We start from the raw sequence: 21,352 nt of genomic DNA, 5'->3' as shown, positions 1-21,352 counted from the left end.
TTATATTTGGAATCAGAATCAGGACTTGTGACTTGAAATTTATGTTTGGCAGTAGTACGCTGCAATACATAAAATATATTATACATTACACTAAGATATATATGTATACACACACACACACACACACATATAAATAAATAACTCGTTTAAAATTAGTAAGGCAATTTTCATGGCTCATGGACTGTTCAAAAAAAATCTGATGGCAGAGGGAAAGAAGCTTTTCCTAGCTTCCTAAAGGTGAAACCTAACATAATAAATGGCTGTGATGCTTAATTCCCTGACGAACTGAACATCTTTTATGCACACTTTGAAAGGGAGAAGTAAAGTATAGCTGTGCGAATCCCTGTAGAATCTGATGACCCTGTGATCTCCGGCTCAGAGCTGATGCCGGATCATCTTTCAAGAGGGAGAATCCTTGCAAGGCATCATACCCCAATGGTGTACCAGGTAGGACATTGAAAATCCATGCCAACTGACTGGCTGGATTTTAGACGTCCTGTCCACATAGAATTAATCGCTGGTAGGCCGTCACTTGATACCCATCCCAGGCTGCCTTTAAACTGAAGGCACATTGGACCTTTTTATCTCCATATCAATAGACGCGGCATTGTAGCACATCGGTACTGCCATTGCCTCACAACTCCAGTGACCCAGGATTCATCCTGACCTCTGGGGCTGGCTCTGTGGAGTTCGCATGTTCTAAATGTGTTAAACGTGTGGGTGTCATCCCATAGACCAGGGGCTTCCCACCTCTTTAATGCCATGGAGCTTCACCATTAACCAAACCACGGGTTGGGAACCCCTATCCTAGACTCTCCAGCCTCCTCCCACATCTGAAAGAACTGCAAGTTGCAGGTTAATTAGCTGCTGCAAATTGTCCCTGTTGTGTGGTAGAATCTGGAGAGATTTGATGTGAAGGGCGGGGGAGGTGGTGGTGGTAAGGAGACAATAAAATGCCTTTAGTCTACCATTAGTGTAAATATACTGTAATCTTGTACATGTGACAATGATAACCAGTTACCAATTTCCCCTTAAGCTGCTGAAATTTGTTTAAAAGATTTTGAGTTTCGAATCCTCTCCTCTGTATGTTGGAAAGCATTCCCTTGTGTGACATCCTGATGATCCCTTCAAGTAACTCTGCCACACCTTAGGCAGCCTTGGGAAAGCAGCCAACATAATCAAGGACCCTTCCCGCCCTGTTCGCCCCTTTCCTGACGGCAGAGGATTAAGACTGCATACCACTAGGCTCAAGGGTAGTTCCTATCCCACTGTTAAAAGTCCTTGAAAGGTATCTGTCCTGAGAAGTGACTTGGATCCGCTCCAACCTGCTTACCAGAGCAACAGGTCCACAGCTCTTCACTACACCCTGGAACATCTGGACAGCAAAGATTCATACATCAGGATGCTCTTTATTGACTACAACTCGGCATTCAATATCATTACCACCTCAAAACTAATCAGTAAGCTTCAAGACCTGGGCTTCAATACCTCCTTGTGCAATTGGATCCTCGATTTCCTCACTTTCAGACCTCGGTCAGTTCGAACTGGCAACAACATCTTCTCCACAATCTCCATCAGTACAGGTGCACCACAAGGCTGTGTGCTTAGCCCCCTGCTCTACTTGCTTTATACTTACGACTGTTTGGTTAAGCACAGCTCCAATGGCATATTCAAGTTTGCTGACAATGTCACTGCATAGGCCGAAGCAAAGGTGGTAATAAATCAGCGTTTAGGAGTAAGTTTGAAAATCAGGCTGAGTGTTGCCACAACGTCAACTACTCAATGACAGCAAGACCAAGGAGCTGATTATTGACTTCAGGAGGAGGAAACCAAAGGTCCATGATCCAGTCCTCATTGGAGAACAACAGTGGAGAGGATCAGCAACTTTGGAGAACCTGTCCTGTGACTGGCACATAGGTGAAAATTACAAAGAAAGTACAGCAACACCACTACTTCCTTAGGAGTTTGCGTAGCTTTTGTATGATGTCTAAAACTTTTAGATGGAAAGTACATTGATTGACTGTGTCATAGTCTGGTACTGAAACACCAATTGCCTTGAATGGAAAATCCTACAAAAAGTAGTGGGTGCAGCCCAGTCCATCATGGGTAAACCCCTCACCACCATTAAGCACATCTATATGAAACTCTGTCACTTCACCAGGGGCCTCCACCACCAGGACATGCTCTCCTTTCACTGCTGCCACCAGGAAGAAGGTTCAGAAACTTCAGGATTCACAGCATCAGGTTCAGGAACAGTTATTACCCCTCAGTCATCGGGCTCTTGAACCAAAGGGGGCAGCTTCACTTGCCCAGACATTGAACTGTTCCCACAACCTACGGTCTTATTTTCATGTTCTCGATATTTATTGCTTATTTATTTATTATTAGTATTTCTTTCCTTTTCTATTTACACAGTTTGTTGTTTTTTGCATAATGGTTGAATGCCCAAGTTGGTGCAGGCTTTCATTGGATTATGGATTTATTGAGTATGCCTGCAAGAAAATTATCTCAGGGTTGTATATGGTGACATATATGAACTTTGAAAATAAACTTGCTGTGAACTTTATTGGTTTATTATTGTCATATGTACCAAGATACATGTGACAATATTTATTTATACAGATCAAATCATTATACAGTGCATTGAGCTAGAATAAGGTAAAATGATAACAATGAAGAATAAAGTGTAAAGGCTCCTGAAAGAGTGGAGTGCAGGTATATGATGAAGTGCAGGATCAGAATGAGGTACATTGTGACCTGTCTGACAGTAAAGATGAGCTCTTGATCTAACTCTTCATGGCCCTTGCACCTTATTGTCTTCCTGTACTGTACTTCCTCTGTAACTGTTACATATTCCTTCTTCACCACCCTATTAATCCGGGCAGCCACTCTCAGGGAGCTATAGACTTGGACACCAAGATCTCTCCATTTGTCAACACTGTTAAAGGTTCTGTCATTAACTGTGTCCTGTCCCTTTACATTTGACCTGTCAAAGTGCAACGCCTCACACTTGGCTAGGTTAACGTCCATCTGACATTTCTCCACCCATTATCTGCATCTGATCTCTATCCCATTGTAGCCTTTGGTGATCTTCTGCACCACCAAATTGTGTTATCATTTGCAAACTTATTAACTTTCTCATCCAACTTCACCCAGTGTAGGTACATGCCCGGGTTATTCCAGCAGTACATCCCAACGTCATCTCTACCTTCAAGAAGGGTGAGAACTTCAGGCACAGGACTTAATTGCCACCTGCATTTGCCTCTCCTTTTGCATATCATTGTGAGTGAAAAATACACCCTGTGCTCACTTTATTAGCCACCTCCTCTACCTAATAAAGTGGCCACTGAGTGTATGTTCATGTCTTCTGCTGCTGTAGCCCATCTATATCAAGGCTTAATGCGTCGTGTGTTCAGAGACGCTCTTCACAAAGGTATTCATGAAGGTATTTTCATCCACAGAACTGCTCACTGGATGCTTTTTTTTTTGTTTCTCACACCATTCTCTGTAAACTCTAGAGACTGTTGTGTGTGAAAATCCCAGGAGATCAGCACTTCTGAGATGCGCCAACCACCCCATCTGACAACAACAATCATTTTAATGTTTGGTCTGAACCTCCTGGCCATGAAAAATAAAAGCAGCCAGTGAGTGGTGGTTTTGTGGGTGAAAACACCTTGTTAATGAGAGAGGTCAGAGGAGAATGGCCAGACTGGTTCAAGCTGACAGGAAGGCAAATAACCATGTGTTACAACAGCGGTGTGCAGAACAGCTTCTCTGAATGCACAACATGGCCTACCTTGAAGTGGGTGATTTACAGCAGCAGAAGACCATGACAAGTAAGTACCCAATAAAATGGCCACTGCGTGTACACTGCTGTTCCTATGTCACTGGTGGTTCTAGATGCTGAGACTCCCTCTCTCTCCAACAACACTGGGAGAACCTTCACCAGGACTCGAACACTCAAAGAAAGCGTCACATCACCTCCTTCCCAGAAGCACATAGGGATGGGCACTATAGCAATATGCACATCCTGCACATGAATTTGAAAAGGAGATGCTTTAGTATCTGTGATTCATTCTCAAGCACCATGAGAGAGTTATGGAAGCAGCATAGGAGAATATAGATGTACGCATTTGCATTTGTTATTCTCAAGCACATCACAGCAAGCATCTGACAGTGATTTCTTTAAAACAAAACAGTAAGACAAAAACAGGGATTTATACAAAAATAGAACTTGGCAAAAGCAGAAAACCATCTGCATTCAACAAAGAACATCACTTCCTTGGCATTGACTGGCATGTTTTGATGCCATATTTGGCCTCAAGCCCCTCAATGCCAGCTCACTCAGTGTGGTCCTTTCATGTAGTTTATGAAAGCCATTCTGTTTTTGATGTCATGTCTGTCTTTTCAGAAACCTTTGCCAAGCTAGCTTCTTTTGAAGATCAACTTATTCTTACTCAGTAAAGACCACGGGATTCAGTTTTATCTGACACATTTTTGCATGTCACTCATTGGAGAACCTTCACCACAACTCCAATCTTACTTTGCCCCTGAATGATACTAACACGTAGTCCCCCTCACTAATTAGACTATGACATACAGGAGCAGAATCGGTCCAGTTGGCTCATCGAGAATGCTCTGCCACTCAATCCTGGCTGATTCTTTTTTCAACCCCGTTCACCCACCTCCTTCTCCTTACCAATCAAGAACCCATCGATCTCTGCCTTAATGATGTGGCCTCCACTGCTATCCATGGCAATGAATTCCACAGACTTGCACCATCCAGATGAATAAATTCTACCTCTTAGCATTTCTGTGGCTATGTCCTTGGATCCTAGACTCTGCTGCTAATGGAAACACCTTGTCCATGTCTATTCTATCCAGCCTTTTTAACGTTTGGTAGGTTGTAATGAGATTCCCCCTGGGTTGAAGGCCCACAGCCATCAAATACATATCAGACAGTAACACAGTCTTTGTTTTGTCACTGTGGTGAATCTGTTACCACCATGGATTGGAGTTCCAGAATTGGTAGATATATACAAAGTCAAGAACACTTCCCGCCCCATTTCACTCTCTTCTCCCCTCTCCCATTGGGTAAAAGCTTGAGATCACCTATCACCAGGACCATGGACAGTGTCTATTCCACTGTTATGAGTTCTTGAATGGTATTGGCATTGGTATTGGTTTTTATTGTCATATATAACAAGATACATGTGACAATAATATTTGTTTATACAGGTCAAATCATTGAGCTAGACAAAGATAAAACAATAACAATGCAGAATAAAGTGGGTTGTCATCGAGTGAAGCACTGAGGGAGAGCAACACCATTTAATGTGCTCTGGATGAGAACTTGAACTGAAGCCCACTCTGCCTTCTGAAAATCTCCCTGGGACAGAACACATGCCCAGTATTCCAATATTATTGGTCAATTATCTTTTCCAAAACACTTTGCCAAAACGTCCCCTCTGTGAGACGTTACTGTGCACAGACTGGAGCAGAGCTTCCTACATTTTCTGTTGCCACATTTCCTAAGTCTGGCACAGATTGCAAAGAACCCTGGAGGTGGTATAAATGCCTGTTGTCTTTTACCCATTGTTACAGAACGCCACAGAAGGCATCCCATCCAGATGCATTGCAACTTGGTATGGCCGAAACTCAGCATAAGATTGCAAGAAAGTGCAGTGAGTTTGAACATAGCACAGTCCATTATACAAAGCAGACTCTCCTTCTTGGCTCCCCCTGTGCTTTCTGCTGCCTTGGGAAAGCAGCTGACATAATCAATGACCTCGACCATTCTTTCCTCTCCCCTCTACCAGTGGGCAAAACTGAAACTCAAACAAGGATGCCAACTACAATCACAACTCCCAGAAGGAAACTGGAATAATATTCATGCAGGAGACACAAGAGATTCTGCAGATGCTGGAAACCCAGTGGTAAACATACAACTAATGAAGGAGGAATTCAGCAGGTCAGCCAGTAGCCGATGTCTTGAGCGGAGACCCTTCATCAGGACTCAGATGTTCAGAGGGAGAAAGAAAGTAGCTATTGTAGATCACAGGTTCCAGCATAGGCTCAAAGGGCTGAATAGCCTCATGCAATATTGTATGAGAATATGTAATATGGGGAAAGAGCAAGGGTGTGCATTTGCTAGAACTGAAATTGAAATTGGAATTGGTTTATTGTAGAACGTAAGATCTCGGAGAGAAATTGACCACTTGACCCATCGAGAGTCTCCACCATTCAATCATGACTGATTTTTTTTCCCTCGCAACCCAATTCTCCTCTCTTATCCCCGATCCCCATAATCTTTGATGTCCTAACTAACCAAGAAGCTGTCAGCCTCTGCTTTAAATACCCCAATGTAAACTTCATCCTTAACTCAGTTCTAAAGAGATGTTCTTCTATTCTGATACTAATAATCAAACATGAAACATAGCCTCATAGAAAGACATCCCTTCAGAACAGAGTTGAGAAGGAATTTCTTTAGCCAGATCTGTGAAATTCACTGCCACAGATGACTGTGAAGACCAAGTCATTGGGTATATTTAAGGCGAAGGTTGATAGGTTCTTGATTAGTAAGGGCATTAAAGGTTACAGGGAGAAGACAGAAGAATGGGGTTGAGAGGGTTAATAAATCAGCCATGATGGAATGGTGGAGCAGACCCAATGGGCTAACTGGCCTAATTCTACTCCTATGTCTTGTAGTCATATAGACGTAGTCATTAGGACATATAGATGCATCTTAAATTGAATATATCAACATAGAAGATAGAACATAGAACATTACAGCACAGCACAGGTCCTTTGGCCCACAATGTTGTGCTGACTTGTCAACCTATTATAAGATTAATCTAACCCTTCCCTCCTGCATAGTCCTCCATTTCTCTATCATCCTCATGCCTCTCTAAGAGTTTCTTAGATATTAGATATGGATGGAAGGTAGCAAATCAGGACAACTACTAATATCTAATCTTCCTCCCAAGTTGACTGAAGTCCACAGTTTTGAAGTGCCAAGGAAGATTGTCATTTATCACTGGTCAGGCCTCTATTACATCACCTATTTACGAATCTTGACCCCACAGTAAAGAGAAGGGTGTTTAATTAAGCACCATTACAGCGGAGTGGTGGTTAATTCGAGACACAGCATGGAATAGGCCCTTCCAGACCTTCCAGCCACATCGCTCAGCAATCTCGATTTGACCCCGGCCTAATCACGGGGCAATTTACAATGACCAATTAACCTACTGACCTGTGTGTCTTTGGATTGTGGGAGGACACCGGAGCACCCGGTGGAAACCCATGCATTCTGTGGAGAAGACATGCAGACTCAGAACTGAGCTCCAAACTCCGACGTCTCAAGCTATAATAGCGTCATGCTGACCGCTACGCTGCCATGGTGGTGATGCACCTGAGGAAACAGGGGTATTGTCACATCCGCTGAGCAGTCTGTCACACACCTTCTAATGAATCACTGTTTGGGGCTTCCAGAATTCCTCCCCTCCTCCCCCTCCTTCTCCTTTCTTCAGCAAAATCCTGGGAAAGGTATTGTATCTTTCATCCATGTCTTTCTTACTGAACAGCTCTCAGAGGAAACATTTCACAAAACATTGCACGGCAGGAGATCTTGTGGCTCCCTGGTAATAAGGCAGTTAAAAACTGATGTGCCCAACACCAATTATATCATGATAAATAGCAATATATGCCCATTATACCACTTAGTTCATTGTTTAAGCCAACTGTGCATGATTTAATTGAAATTACAAAATTTGAAAAACAACCACATTAACGTTTTGCAATTTTAAAAGAGTATTTGCCTTTCAAGGTTTAATATCCATTTTAAATGGTTGGTCTAATTTCTATTTAAACATAACAGTATTCTGTTGTTTAAATATAATTCTGGGTGTAAACGCTCGGTTAGCATTTAACTTTCTCATTCTGTTGTGTGGATTAGAGGTTTTGAATTTGCTGTCCCGCTCCCCATACATGCACAGTGCAAGGGTCTCTGCATACAGTCCCAGTGTGTTATTTATGATCATTCAAACTTGTCTGCAATTTTTCAGACAACAGCAGGAGTTGAACCCGACTCACTGGCAGGAATTGAACCTGGGTCACCGGCAGGAATTGTACATGGTCACTGGCAGGAATTGAACACAGGTCTCTGGTGGGAATTGAACCTGGGTCACTGGCAGGAATTGTACACAGGTCTCTGGCAGGAATTGTACACGGGTCACCGGCAGGAATTGTACATGGTCACTGGCAGGAATTGAACACAGGTCTCTGGTGGGAATTGAACCTGGGTCACTGGCAGGAATTGTACACAGGTCTCTGGCAGGAATTGTACACGGGTCACCGGCAGGAATTGTACATGGTCACTGGCAGGAATTGAACACAGGTCTCTGGTGGGAATTGAACCTGGGTCACTGGCAGGAATTGTACACAGGTCTCTGGCAGGAATTGTACACGGGTCACCGGCAGGAATTGTACATGGTCACTGGCAGGAATTGTACACAGGTCTCTGGTGGGAATTGAACCTGGGTCACCAGCAGGAATTGTACACGGTCACTGGCAGGAATTGAACACGGGTCACCGGCAGGAATTGTACATGGTCACTGGCAGGAATTGAACACAGGTCTCTGGTGGGAATTGAACCTGGGTCACTGGCAGGAATTGTACACAGGTCTCTGGCAGGAATTGTACACGGGTCACCGGCAGGAATTGTACATGGTCACTGGCAGGAATTGTACACAGGTCTCTGGTGGGAATTGAACACGGGTCACTGGCAGGAATTGTACACAGGTCTCTGGCAGGAATTGAACACAGGTCACCAGCAGGAATTATACACAGGTCCCTGGTGGGAATTGAACATGGGTGTCTGGCAGGAATTGAACCTGGGTCACCGGCAGGAACTATACACGGTCACTGGCAGGAACTATACATGGTCACTGGCAGGAATTGAACCCAGGTCACTGGCAGGAACTATACATGGTCACTGGCAGGAATTGTACATGGTCACCAGCAGGAACCATACACGGTCACTGGCAGGAATTGAACCCAGGTCACTGGCAGGAACTATACATGGTCACTGGCAGGAATTGTACACGGTCATTGGCAGGAATTGAACACGGGTCACCAGCAGGAATTGTACACGGTCACTGGCTGGAATTGAACACGGGTCACCAGCAGGAATTGTACACGGTCACTGGCAGGAATTGTACACGGTCACTGGCAGGAATTGAACACAGGTCACCAGCAGGAATTGAACACGGGTCACTGGCAGGAACTATACACGGTCACTGGCAGGAACTATACACGGTCACCGGCAGGAACTATATACTGTCACTGGCGGGAATTGAACCTGGGTCGCTGGCAGGAACTATATACTGTCACTGGCGGGAATTGAACATGGGTGTCTGGCAGGAATTGAACACGGGTCACCGGCAGGAACTATACACGGTCACTGGCTGGAATTGTACACGGGTCACCAGCAGGAATTATACACAGGTCTCTGGTGGGAATTGAACATGGGTGTCTGGCAGGAATTGTACACGGTCACTGGCTGGAATTGTACACGGGTCACCAGCAGGAATTGTACACAGTCACTGGCAGGAATTGAACACGGGTCACTGGCAGGAATTGAACACGGGTCACTGGCAGGAATTGTACACGGTCACCGGCAGGAATTGTACATGGTCACTGGCAGGAATTGTACACGGGTCACTGGCAGGAATTGAACACGGGTCACTGGCAGGAATTGTACACGGTCACTGGCAGGAATTGTACATGGTCACTGGCAGGAATTGTACACGGGTCACTGGCAGGAATTGTACACAGTCACTGGCAGGAATTGTACACGGTCACTGGCAGGAATTGTACATGGGTCACCAGCAGGAATTGTACACGGTCACTGGCAGGAATTGTACACAGTCACTGGCAGGAATTGAACACGGGTCACCAGCAGGAATTGTACATGGGTCACCAGCAGGAATTGTACACGGTCACTGGCAGGAATTGTACACAGTCACTGGCAGGAATTGTACATGGGTCACCAGCAGGAATTGTACACGGTCACTGGCAGGAATTGAACACGGGTCACCAGCAGGAATTGTACACGGGTCACTGGCAGGAATTGTACACGGGTCACTGGCAGGAATTGTACATGGTCACTGGCAGGAATTGAACACGGGTCACTGGCAGGAATTGAACACGGGTCACCAGCAGGAATTGTACACGGTCACTGGCAGGAATTGAACACGGGTCACCAGCAGGAATTGTACATGGTCACTGGCAGGAATTGAACCTGGGTCACCAGCAGGAATTGTACACGGTCACTGGCAGGAATTGTGCACGGTCTCTGGCAGGAATTGTACACAGGTCTCTGGTGGGAATTGTACACGGTCACCAGCAGGAATTGTACACGGTCACCAGCAGGAATTGTACACAGGTCTCTGGCAGGAATTGAACCCAGGTCACCGGCAGGAATTGTGCACAGTCACTGGCAGGAATCGTACACGGTCACTGGCAGGAATTGAACACGGGTCACCGGCAGGAATTGTACATGGTCTCTGGCAGGAATTGTACACGGTCACTGGCAGGAATTGAACACAGTCACCAGCAGGAATTGTACACGGGTCTCTAGTGGGAATTGTACACGGTCACCAGCAGGAATTGTGCACAGTCACTGGCAGGAGTTGTACACAGTCTCTGGCAGGAATTGAACACGGGTCTCTGGTGGGAATTGAATCCCTCTCAAGTGCCTCAGTCTCCTCAGCTCTGACAGAAAAATCCTTCCTCCTGAGCTGGTCTCAGATTCTCATTTCACAGAGGCTACCTGACCTGCTGAGTGTTTAGTCATTTCTGTTTCTGTTTCACAAAAGATTAAGTGCGAATCTTTTAATTTAGAACCCGCTATAATGCAGAAGACTTATTTTTATACAAGGGAAGTGTTACTACGCGTCTGCCTTGAATGTTTAAGCTCAGTGAATTGAGCAAGAGAAACACAGTGGGTCCCAGGATACCAAGAGTATTCTTTCAATCAGGATGTGACAATAGACTTCAATGTCCTTAGAACATTGAACGGTGGAGTAGAGGAACAAAGGGAGAGAAAATCACAGCGTAGTGTGACTGCTCTGCCCAAGACCAGAAAAAGATACAGAGGGTTGTGGGCAAAGCTCAGTCCATCACAAAAACTAGCCTCTCCGTCATAGATCACGTCTATGTTTCCTGTTTCCTTGGTAAAGCATCCAGCTAAAGTTCAACTAGTTCAGGAGCCACGAGGTCATGTTGCAGCTCTAGAAAACTCTGGTTAGAACACACTTGGAGTATTATGTTCAGTCCCAGTTGCCTCATTATAGGAAGGATATGGAAGTTTTAGAGAGAGTGCAGAGGAGATTTCCCAGGCTGCTGCTTGGATAATAGAGCACGTCTTATCAGGACAGGTTGTGCGAGTTAGGATTTTTCTCTTTGGAGCAAAGGATGATGAGAGGTAACTTGACAGAGGTGTATAAGATGATAAGAGGAGTAGATAGAGTGGACAGCCAGAGACTTTTTCCCAGAGTGGATATGACTAATACAAGGGGGCATAATTTTAAGGTGATTGGAGGAAAGTATAAGAGGGATGACAAAGGTAAGTACTTTGCGCAGAAAGAATACCTCCCAGGGCGATAAAGGCAGCTACACTAGGGGCATTTAATAATCTCTTAGATAGGCACATGGATAATGGAAAAATAGAAAGGTATGTATGTGGGAAGGGTTAGATGGATCTTAGAGTAGGTTAAAAGATCAGTACAACATCATGGGCAGAGGTCCTGTATTGTGTTGTAATGTTCTATGTAAACAAAACAGAATGTAGAATACAGTGTTACAGCTACAGAGAAGGTGTTACAGAACACAGTGTTACGTTTACAGAGAAAGTGTTACAGATACAGTGATACAGTTACAGAGGAAGTGCACTGCAGGTGGACAATAGCCCAATAAGATTAGACTAGGAGATCAAGAGATCATCTTTAGTTTATGAGAAGACTATTGTGTTGGTGTGTGGCCAAGTGGTTAAGGCGTTGGTCTAGTGATCTGAAGGTCGCTAGTTCGAGTCTCAGCTGAGGCAGTGTGTTGTGTCCTTGAGCAAGGCACTTAACCACACATTGCTCTACGACAACACCAGTGCCAAGCTGTATTGGCCCTAATGCCCTTCCCTTGGACAACATCAGTGTCGTGGAGAGACTTGCAGCATGGGCAACTGTCGATCTTCCATAAAACCTTGCCCAGGCCTGCGCCTGGAAACCTTCCAAGGCGCAAATCCATGGTCTCACAAGACTAACGGATGCCTATTATTATTATTATCATTATTATTAAATTCAAAAGCCTGATAGCAGTAGTACAGAAGCTGTCCTTGGGTCTGGTGTTACCTGTTCTCAACCTTTTGTATGTTCTGCCTAATAGAGGGGTGGGGGAAGAAGAGAGAAAGCAGGATGGGTGGGGATGGCTCCTTGTTGCTTTCCTGAGGCAGCAGGTAGTGTTAGCGGAATCAATGGAGAAACCAATGGAACTTAATTGCCAGGCAATGCATTAAAAGAGGTTAAATCAGGAAAGGGGATAGACAATAAAAGGGACGGTGAGAGTGGTGCTGAGGAGAGTAAGGTTCTCCCTACATTCATCCACAGATCCTCAGAACTATCAGGAGTGTGTCAGCAAGGTAATCAAAATGCACCAAATATGCTTTCCTTTATTAAACAAAGGTCAGAATGTAACAGCAGGAAGTTTTTACCATAACTATAGAACACTAAATCACACAGGGCTTGACAATGTGCACAGGAGATTTGTGAAGATGTTTACTGAAACGGAAGATTACTGTGATGAAGAAAGATTGGATATGATTGGATTATCTATAGTTGTTTATTTTGGAAGTGAGGAGGCTGAGGGAGAGGTAATTACATAAAATTGTGAGTGGCGAGATAATTGGAACAATTTGCTACCCTGAGCCGAGTGGGCAGATTTAAAGTAATTGGCTGGAGGATTAGAAAGGAGGTAAGGTAAATTGTTTTCACCCTGAAGGTGGTGGGGGTCTGGAACTTACAGAAAAGGAAGGGGTGGCAGAAACTCGTAGCTATGTTTAAACAGGACCATAAGGCCATAAGACATAGGAGCAAAATTAGACCATTCAGCCCATCGAGTCTCCTCTGCCATTCCATCATGGCTGATTTATTATCTGTCTAAACCCCATTCTCCTCTCTTCTCTCTGTAATCCTTGACACCCTTACTAATCAAGAATCTATCAATCCCTGCTTTAAATATACCCAATGACATGGCCTCCACACCATCTGTGGCTATGAATGGTCAGATTTTCACCCTCTAGCTGAAAAACCTTTTCCTCATCTCTGTTCTAAAGCAGCATCCTTCTATTCTGAGGCTATGTCCTTTGGTCCTAGACTCTCTCACTATAGGAAACATCCCCCTCCACGACCACTCTATCTATATTTAACAGGTTTCAGTGAGATCCCTACCTCATTCTGCGGAACTCCTTTGAGTACAGGCTCAGAGCTATCAAACACTCTCATACATTAACCCTGTCATTCACCAGATCATTCTTGTGAATCTCCTCTGGACTCCCTCCAATACCAGCACATCCTTTCTTAGATAAGAAGCATAAAACTGCTCACAATACTCCAACTGCAATCTGACCAATGCTTTATAAAGCCTGATCATTACTTCATTGCTTTAATATTCTAGTCCTCTCGAAATGAATGTTGACATTGAATGAAATGAATGCTTACATAGCCCTGCAAGTCAAGTACACGTCCTTGGATGTGTTCAAACAGGTAGTTCTACGTTAGCCAGGACCAACCTGATGGGCCAAATGGTCTCCTTCTGTGCCTTAAGGATTCAGTGATTCGTTGAGCTCTAACCAATGCCTTGGGACAGATATTCATCCCTCAGCCAAACATGAATAAAACAGAAGTTAAGAAATGAGAATCTTTGAAATATTCAACAATCAGGCTGCATCAGTGAAGAGAGAAGCAGAGAGAGCTGTTCAGATCAATGGTTTTTATCAGATTTGAAATTGAAATTATAGAGATGAATTTAGAATTGGAATTGGTATATTATTATCACGTGTAACAAAGCACTGTGAAAATTTTTGTTTTGCCTGCCATCCATACAGATTATTTCATCAAATCTCAAAGTTGATAGCTCATTTATTATCAAAGTATGTATACTCTGTACAACCTTGAGATTTGCCTCCTAACAGGGAGCCACAAAATGAATTTTGAATGTTGAAAGATGTTGATACAGTGGATGTGGAGAGGGTGTTTCATATGGTGGGGGAGTACAAGACCAGAGGACACAACCTCAGAATAAAGAGACGCCCATTTAGTATGGAGAAGAGGAGGAATTTCTTTAGCCGGAGAGTGATAAGTCTATGGAATTTGTTGCCACAGGCCACTGTGCAGGCCGCCATTGAGTATATTTAAGGTAGAGGTTGATAGGTTCTTGATTAATCAGGGCATGAAGGGTTACGGGCGGAAGGAGGAGATTGGGACTGAGAAGGAAATGGATCAACCATGATGAAATGGTGGAGTAGAGTCTATGGCCAAATGGCCAACTTCTGCTCCTGTATCTTATGGTCTTATGGTCTTAAGATGCAGAAACCAATAGAGTCCATTAAAAAAAACTGTCAAGTACCAATGTGAAGAAAAAAAACAAAGTGTACAAACAATAAAAGTAAGCAAATAACACTCTGAACTAAAGGTCATGAAAGTGAGCCACAGCCACGAAGCCAGTCATCCCTGCAACCGATCCAGGAGCCTGTCAGTTGCAGGCCACAGCCTCAGATCAGCACAGAGACGAGTCAAACCTCACGGAGTAGTGAGGTGAACCAGCCCGTCTGTCACCTCCGGCCGCGACACCTGGACCTTTTCAATTTGGTCCAGCGCTCAAATCGCCTAAACCTCGGGTCATTTCTCACTCTTGGACCAGGGTCCCGCTGCCTCAACTTGGCTCACACCCAACCTTTCCAATTCGTCCCACCGCTTAATTTGACCAAACCTCTGGTCTCTCAGCTCCACTTGCCTCACCTTGGTTCTACTGCATCGATCCGCCTCCAAGTCCACTCCAGCAATGGCCATACATTGGCTCATTGCCCGCTCTCGTGCTCGGGCCAAGCTGCCTCAATTTGGCCCGTACATGCCATACCGCAACCGTCCTGCACCTTCGAGACTTCAATTCACACTGCAAGATTGCCAGCTCACACAGGCACCTCAACTCCGAAGGAGGAATTACAGGCTGGTGATTGCAGTGATCGTATCTGAGAAAAAGTGTGAGTAATATAGTAATGTATTGTTTCGTTTGCTACTAGCAAGTTGTCACTGTGGTTCACCAAGGCCACCTTAAACTAAGATGCACATCAGTGCTTTATGGAAAACAATAGCACAATGCAGAATGAAGTATTACAACTACAGAGAAGGTGCAGTGCAGGCAGACGAAAGATGCAAGAGACAGGAAGAGGTAGATGGTGAGGTCAAATGTCCATTTTATCGAACTAGGGCCAAGAGTCATGGGCTAGATGCTGTCCTTGAGCCGGATGGTAGGTGCTTTCTGCCCAATGGGAGGGAGGGAGAAAGGTAGGTGTCCAACTAAAGGAAAAGTCTGTAATAGGATGTAGAAGGAAAAGAGCAATTGCCCGCTGAGGGAAGGTGATTTTAGATTTCAGATTTGTTTACCGGTATTTATCACATGTACATCAAAACGTACAGTGGAAACATTTCATTTCCATTAGCAATCAACACACCCAAGGAAGTGCTGGGGGAAGCCTGCAATTGTCACCACATATGTGGTGAAATGGGATTTCTGTTTTTCTTGTTTCCACTGAAACAATATTAATTGGTACCTTAGTTAGCATGGACAAGATGGGCCAGGCCTGTTTCCATGATGTATAAACCTATGACTCCATCATCTTCCTATATTTGGGAGTTTATCGTGCACAAATTGCTGACACATTTCTCATATTGCAAGAGCAGCAACTCTTCAGTGACTCCAAAGGACTCTGAGACAACACAAAAGGGTTTTAGAAATGTACAAAGCCCTTCCTTCGCTTCTTGAAGCTTGAGAAAGCTGCCAAGACTACCTGGAGGAGTTTAGCACCAATGTCTGATCTGAACAAGAACACATTCAAGGGATGAGCACAGCAGCAAGTAACAAGCGACTCTGCAAGAATTACAATGTGGAAGTAAACACATCCCCCTTACAATATCGTAGCTCACATAAATAAACTGAGCAGTCCATTAGTATGTGACTCTGTAGAATAGCAATGACAGGTTCTGGGAAATATACTGACGATATCATCCTGGTTGTCAGTCAACCAGAAAGAGGCACTGTTGCTCATCACAAATGGATGGGAAATGAATTATAAGTGCTCGCCTATTGCTGTTCTTCATGAAAAGTAATTTCCCTTTCGTACTCTGGTTAGATCCAGTTGCAAACAGTTTTGATTGCAAGTTGACATCCGTTATATTCAAACAATTCTGCTTCCACAAATTTGTTAAACCCTCCGCAGTGATGACAGCATCAAAGCGACTAGTCCCATGGGAAGTGAATTAGCATAGATGTTCGGAGTGAGACAATCGGTGAAGCAGTCAAGTTTAACAACTGTGCCTATTCCAGTGGAGCTGACTCAAGTCCCTTGTGCTGTCGGCTGTTGTAACTGTTTCAGGCAGGAGTGAAGGCAAGGCCACAGATTCAGCAAGTCACCTGAAGCTGATACACTCCTATAGATGCACAGAGGAGAGTAACCTGACCGCTTGCTATTAGCCGGAAGATGCATGGCTATAACATAGACTCTATATGTTGCAAAATGGACTCTGCTGGAAAGTAGACTCTGCTGTGAAATTTATTGTGAAATAGGCTCTTTGCTGAAATGCCCGTGGAAAGTATCCTGACTGATGGCATCATGGAAACACCAATGCCCAAGGACTGAAAGGCCTACAAAAATTGGTGTCCATCACATGTTAAGCCCTCCCCACCATTAAGCAGAGCTGCCACAAAAAAAAAGCTGTATCCATCAAGGAACCCTATCGTCCAGGCCATGCTGCCATCTGGAAAGAAGTACTTCAGTCTTAGGTCCCACACCAGCAGGTTCAGGAACAGTTATTTCCTTCAACCATCAGGTTCCTGAATTACCTCAATTCACTCACCTCAGCACTGAACAGATTCCATAACCTACAGACTCACTTTCAAGGACTCATGTTCTCAGTATTATTTATTCACTTATTAATATTGTATTTTTATTTATTCTCAGCTTAAGCTGGTAAATCCTGAGGCAGGGGCTTAGCCAAGCAGACTCATTTCTCAATTGCTAGGAACTGTCGGACTATTCTAGTGGTGGTTAGTATTGTGGCTTTCTGAAGATTTACATAAATATTGCTGTGTAGGCCGAGTTGCTTAATGTTAATGTGTAGTGACTTTGGGATGTTGCCAGTTCTAGATATCACTACTGGGACAATGTAAACCCTGTTCATGTTCCATGGTCTTTCAATTTCCTCTTTTAATTCAGCATATTTCAGGTGTTCTGTGTGTTATGTGTGTTTGGAATGGCTATATCTGTCAAGTAAGTTGTTCCTGTTTCTTTACCTTGTAATATTTTATCCAGATGGTTTTTATGGATCGTCCTATCTGTAATAATGGATCAGCCACAATATAATTTGTAAGACTCTGACTCTAAAACAGAACCAGGCTTGTATTTATAGTAAGGTATGCTTTGTACTTCAAAAGTTTGTAATTTAAAGCAAGGTTTTGGTGATTGAAGTTTGCGACTTGATTGTGCCTGTGTAGGTAATCAGATTGAGTTAAACTGCTGCAGGATCATGTAATGTGTTGATTTGTTTCTCATTTTTCGTGGCATTTTCAGCATTTATCATCTAGAATTTGTTGGTCTTTTATTAAGCATTTTTGATAATTTTTTGTATTAATTATTATTATTTTGTATATACAGAAATTGTCTTATTTTGCACATTGGTCATTTGCCAGTCTTTGTATATGGTTTTTCGTTGATTCTATTGTATTTCTTTGTTCTACTGTGAATGACTGGAAGAAAATGAATCTCAAGATAGTATATGGTGACATGTACCTGCTTTGATAATAAATTTACTTTAAACTTTGAGCAGTCAGTCCGGATGGGAAATAACATCTTCTTATCGCTGACAATCAACACAGCCCACCTCAAGGGTGCGTCTTTAGTCCACTCATGACTGTGTGGCTGGGCACAGCTGCAGCGTCCACTATAGGTTCACTGATGGCACACGTGTCACTGGCAGAAAAGCAATAGCATAACCTCGAGAACCTCTGGTCCCCATTAAATTCAGTGGCCACTTTATTGGGAACCTCCTGTACCTAATAAAGTGGCCTCTGAGTGTACGTTCATGGACTTCTGCAGTTGTAGCCCATCCACTTCAAGGGTCAATGTTTTGTGCATTCAGAGATGCTCTTCTGCACACCAATTTTGTAACACTTTACTGTCATCTTCCTATTGGCTTGAACTAGTCTGGCCATTCTCCTCTGACCTCTCTCTCATTAACGAGGAAATTTCACACCATTCACCATTCACTGTAAATGCGAGAGACTGTTGTGTGTGAAAATCCCAGGAGATCAGCAGTTTCTGAGATACTCAAACCACCCTGTCTGGCACCAACAATCATTCAATGGTGAAAGTCACTCAGGTCACATTTCTTCCCCATTCTGATGTTTGGTCTGAACAACAACTGAACCTCGTGACCATATCTGTGTGTTTTTATGCATTGTGCTGCTGCCACAAGATGCTGCTTAGATACTTGCTTTAGTAAGCAGGTGTACAGGTGTATTTAATAAAGTGGCCACTCTCTGTATATCTCAGATTCCTTCGCTGTGCTTCCTTCACCATCAGGCCTGCTTTCTCGCTCATTCAGTTCTGATGAAAGTTTAAAGATCTGAAATGTTTAATTCTCTTTCCTTCTCCAAAAAAAAATGTTGTTTGGCCTGCTGAGTGCTTCCAGCGTTTAATGTTTTATTTTTATTTTAGGCAGCAGGGTTTGATTCATATTTAAGCAGGTTATGTTTAGGCCTAATTCAACAGCTGGCATCAGACAATTCAAAGGTGGAAAAACTAAACTGTCACTGTACATTGTTTGATTTTGATCAGTTAATTCTTACCACATTTTACAGTAGTACAAAGGAACTACACCTGGTCCTTTAGGATATTGAATGACCAGGCCCAGTCATCTCTCACAACTCACCTCAGATTTCCTGAACTCAAACTGCACTCTCTTATTGATGAAGAACCTTTGGTCAATGTGTCTTCTTCTCCTTCACCTTCTTCTCCTTCTCCTCTCCTTCTCCTTCTCCTCTCCTTCTCCTTCTCCTGCTCCTCCTCCTCTCCTTCACTTTCTTCTCCTTCTCCTCCTCCTCCTCCTCTCCTTCTCCTTCTCCTCTCCTTCTCCTCCTCCTCCTCCTCCTCCTTCTCCTTCTTCTCTCCTTCTCCTTCTCCTCTCCTTCTTCTCCTTCTCCTTCTCCTCTCCTTCTCCTTCTCTTTCACCTTCTTCTCCTTCTTCTCTCCTTCTCCTTCTCCTCTCCTTCTCCTTCTCATCTCCTTCTCCACCCCTTCTCCTTCTCCTCCTCCTTCTCATCTCCTTCTCCTTCTCCTCTCCTTCTCCTTCTCTTCTTCCTCCTCCTCCTTCTCCTTCTCCTCTCCTTCTCCTTCTCTTCCTCCTCCTCCTCCTTCTCCTTCTTCTCTCCTTCTCCTTCTTCTTCTCTTCCTCCTCCTTCTCATCTCCTCCTCCTTCTCCTTCTCCTGCTTCTCCTTCTCCTCTCCTTCTCCTTCTTCTTTTCCTTCTCCTGCTCCTTCTTCTTCCCATCATCCCTACAGCGACATAAGCCTCTGACAGCAGCTCGCCAGAGTCCTCTGCCCTGGGCCGAAGGCCGATTGGCCCTGTGGCTTCTGTTTTCACCACATATGTCTTCCCAGAGAAGATCCCTCCTCTCCCAGGGATGAGGTCTTTGGAGCTTCTGTTAGCGTTTCTGTAGCTCTGGGCTTTTACAGGATGGGGTTGCTAGCCCCATGTTCAATCCTCCCCATTCTGTCCATGCTGGAGCTCCAATATGTCCAGGCCAGGTTAATCAATCTCTCGCATTATCGTTTCATTTTAAGAATCTGTCCTACAAACGGTTTCTTTCCCTCCACCATCAGATTTCTGAACTGAATTACCATGGATCCATGAGCACTGCCTCTCTATTTTGCTCTTTTTTTTGCACTTTTTTCATATTCCTTATTAAATTATGTATTATACCGTACTGCTGCTAAAAAGAGTTTATGTCACTGATAACGAACCTGACTCTGATTCTGAATCTAGGCCGCATTGGAAGTATTGCTTTCAGTGGCAGGCCCTGATGGAGTGCCTGGTAAGGCTCTAAAAACTTGTGCCAACCAAATGGCAAGAGTATTCAAGAACATTTTCAACCTCTCACTGCTATGGTTGGAAGCCCCACCTGTTTCAAAAGGGCAACAATTATACCAATGTCCAAGAAGAGTAGTGTGAGCTGCCTTCATGACTATCACTCAATAGTGCTCACATCTACAGTGATGAAATGCTTTGAGAGCTTGGTCATGGGTAAAATCAAAACCTGTCTCAGCAAAACCTGGACCCACTGCAATTTGCCTATCGCCAGATTAAGTCTACGGCAGATGCAATTTCGATGGCTCTTCACATGGCCCAAGATCATCTCACAATGCAAACACCCATGTCAGGACATTGTTCATTGACTATAGCTCAATGTTTAACACCACTGTAAAATGAGTCCACTCCATATTGGGTACCAGCCTCCACAGTATCTTCAAGGGGCGGTACCTCAGAAAGTCGCTGTCCATTATTAAGGATCCCTATCACCCAGGACATGCCTCCTTCTCATTATTACCGTCAGGAAGGAGGTGCAGAGGTCGAAAGGCACACACTCAATGATTGAGGAACAGTTTCTTCCCCTCTGCCATACGATTCCTAAATGGACATTGAACCCTACCTCACTTTTCCATATTATTTCTGTTCTTGCACTATTTTTAATTTAACTATTTAATACACATATATATCCTTACTGTAATTGATTTACTTATTTTTTTCTCTATATTGTCACTGTACTGCTGCCACCAAGTTAGCAAATTTCATGACATATGCCGGTGATATTAAACTTTATTCTGATTCGGATTCTGAGTTCTGGTTATCTAGGAAGGATGTTGGGGCTTTGGAGAGGGTGCAGCAGAGGTTGACCAGGATGCTGCCTGGTTTAGAGGACGCGTGCTATGGGGAAACGTCAACATTTTATTCCTCTCCGTAGATGCTGC

The sequence above is a fragment of the Mobula birostris genome, chromosome 11, assembly GCF_030028105.1.
Source record: "Mobula birostris isolate sMobBir1 chromosome 11, sMobBir1.hap1, whole genome shotgun sequence".
NCBI classification, from domain to species: Eukaryota; Metazoa; Chordata; class Chondrichthyes; order Myliobatiformes; family Myliobatidae; genus Mobula; species Mobula birostris.
Note: the sequence above shows the minus strand (reverse complement) of the source record.